The 2,133-nt window shown below is 36.5% G+C and overlaps 1 long non-coding RNA gene across 1 annotated transcript in view; it reads left to right on the top strand.

Annotated features, from left to right (window-relative positions):
- Positions 1-2,125, top strand: part of LOC119588521 — a 3,291-nt gene extending 1,166 nt beyond the window's left edge. The window contains exons 2-3 of the long non-coding RNA XR_005230102.1: positions 1,626-1,793; positions 1,955-2,125. This is a non-coding gene — a long non-coding RNA (uncharacterized LOC119588521). The remainder of the gene's footprint in view (positions 1-1,625; positions 1,794-1,954) is intronic.
- The last annotated feature ends 8 nt before the right edge of the window (positions 2,126-2,133 follow it).

Raw genomic sequence — 2,133 nt, 5'->3', positions numbered from 1 at the left:
GAGTTAATAGATCATTTGTATACCTAAACAAATTTCTAAAAACCATCATAAATACAGTGATTTACAGTGTGAAAATTTAGCATCCCAAACTCAGATATAGGGCCTTCACCAGGGAGAACGATATGTCATTTAACCCAAATCACTGAAAATGAAGCTACGGCAGTTATTAGTATGTTGCCCAATTAAGTTATGGTATTATTATGCTAATAAGATCAGAATTTTAGGCTTAGAACTTCTGGTTTACCTTATAGATATGAGTACTCTAGTTTGATCTTTGGATATGATTTATTAATATTGGTATCCACACCAAGTACAAAAATATCTTGCTTTACTGCTACATCATGGTATATTTCAAGCACCATAGTTGTAAACAGGCTGTTGTATGAGAAAAAATATATATATATTATTATTCAAACATTTATAGATGTATTAGCCTGGGATTTTAATATTAATAATGATATTCATGGCAATTTAATGTTTTATCATGCATGCCTTTTCTTCATTATATCCGGCAAAGAAGCCTTTGTTTTCTTGTATTTCTCATTATTTCTATCAGCATGTGATGAAAGGGTTGTGGAGGGGGGAGTCTCCTAAACTCCTTGTACATCCAACTCTTACACGACCTTTAAGATATGTGAGTTTTATCTCCTCTCTGTCAATGGACCAATCCAGAGAGTTGGATCTTGCATGTAACATATTTTAATTTCATCATAGACTGCTTATGAATGCACTGTCTTTATGATAGTGTTTTTTGCTCTGATGTTTATAATAGGATTCATGCTATTAATCTCAGTAATGTTGCTGCTTCCTTGTCTCTGCCACCAATTTCAATGCCATCACTGCGCTTTGTGACTGTTGGAATCCACCTTTGAGGAGTGTAAAGTATGAATATCAATGCATTCAGGATGCTATACCACTGTTGGGTTGCTCTTAAAACTGTAAGCCATCCATCACAGATCAAGGCATGTTTCTTGTGGATTTGAATTGAGTACAGCCAGTATCATTTACACGAAAATTCATGTTCTGAAAGCCATTTTTAGTGTCAGTAACATATACCTTGACCCCAGCAGCTGGAGAGAACATAAAGTATACCATGAAAACTGTGGAATAGGGGGGGAAATGCATCACTAAGGAAGTATGAAATTGAATCTTACTAAAAGTGCCATATTATATTCTAGTATCACAGAGTGCTTGCAATATTTACTGCCCATTTATTGTTGGTTTTGTCAGTTCTAAAAATCTACAATTGTTTGCCATGACCTCCATACCTTCAACACTGGCAAGAGGACATCAAACCTTCACCATGTATATTCTGACAATATATAGCTTGTTGGTAAATCTGGTGATTTGTATATTTTGCTTTTATGTAGTGGAGATCTGTTGGCTTTTGCAGTAGAGCCAAACACAGACACCAAGGCCAGGTTTGTCTCAGCATGAACATGGTCTTAGGTTCAAGAATTACCTGCCAGACTTCTAGTAAGATTTATCACTATTCATTATGTTGGTATCCTAGAAATGGGCCCATATGCTGTAAAGTCTAGGGGAATATCCACAGAAATTAAATGTATTGTACCTTTGATGAATTTTTATCATTGCATTTACATGCATTTAATTCTTCATTTCAGCACCAAATGATGGACAGAATGATATTAAATGTTTTGAATAAACCACATGGGCTCAAAAAGGCAGTCGGGACAGCTATGGGGGGGCCGGATGAAGATGTCAATGAAATATGACGAGCTCCAAACACTGGACTCCTTTTATGGGAACCATCACCTGTAAAACCCAAGAAGGTTGGTGCATGTGTGTGTGCTTATAGATATGTTTGGCTTCAGTGGTTGTCTTATTGTTTGTTTGTTATTTTGATTAAATTAGGTAGTGGTTAGTTATGGAAGTTGTGATGAAGTGTCATGGGAACATTTATGTAATCTCTTACAGCTTTTTTTTCATGCAGGTCAAACTACAGAAAAGTAAAATCAGACAGAAGTCTAGCAAGGGAAGCCTCAATGTATGAAACCTCAGACCCTCAAGACAGGCATCAGCAGCTGCTTCAGAAACGGCTTCTTTTGCAGATGATGACATTGATGGTACTCTCCCTGACCGCCCCAATTCAGTTAAGGTGAGAGACAAGTA

This window comes from Penaeus monodon, chromosome 24 (genome assembly GCF_015228065.2).
Source record: "Penaeus monodon isolate SGIC_2016 chromosome 24, NSTDA_Pmon_1, whole genome shotgun sequence".
Taxonomy (NCBI): Eukaryota; Metazoa; Arthropoda; class Malacostraca; order Decapoda; family Penaeidae; genus Penaeus; species Penaeus monodon.
Note: the sequence above shows the minus strand (reverse complement) of the source record. Positions and strands in the feature narration are given on the sequence as shown.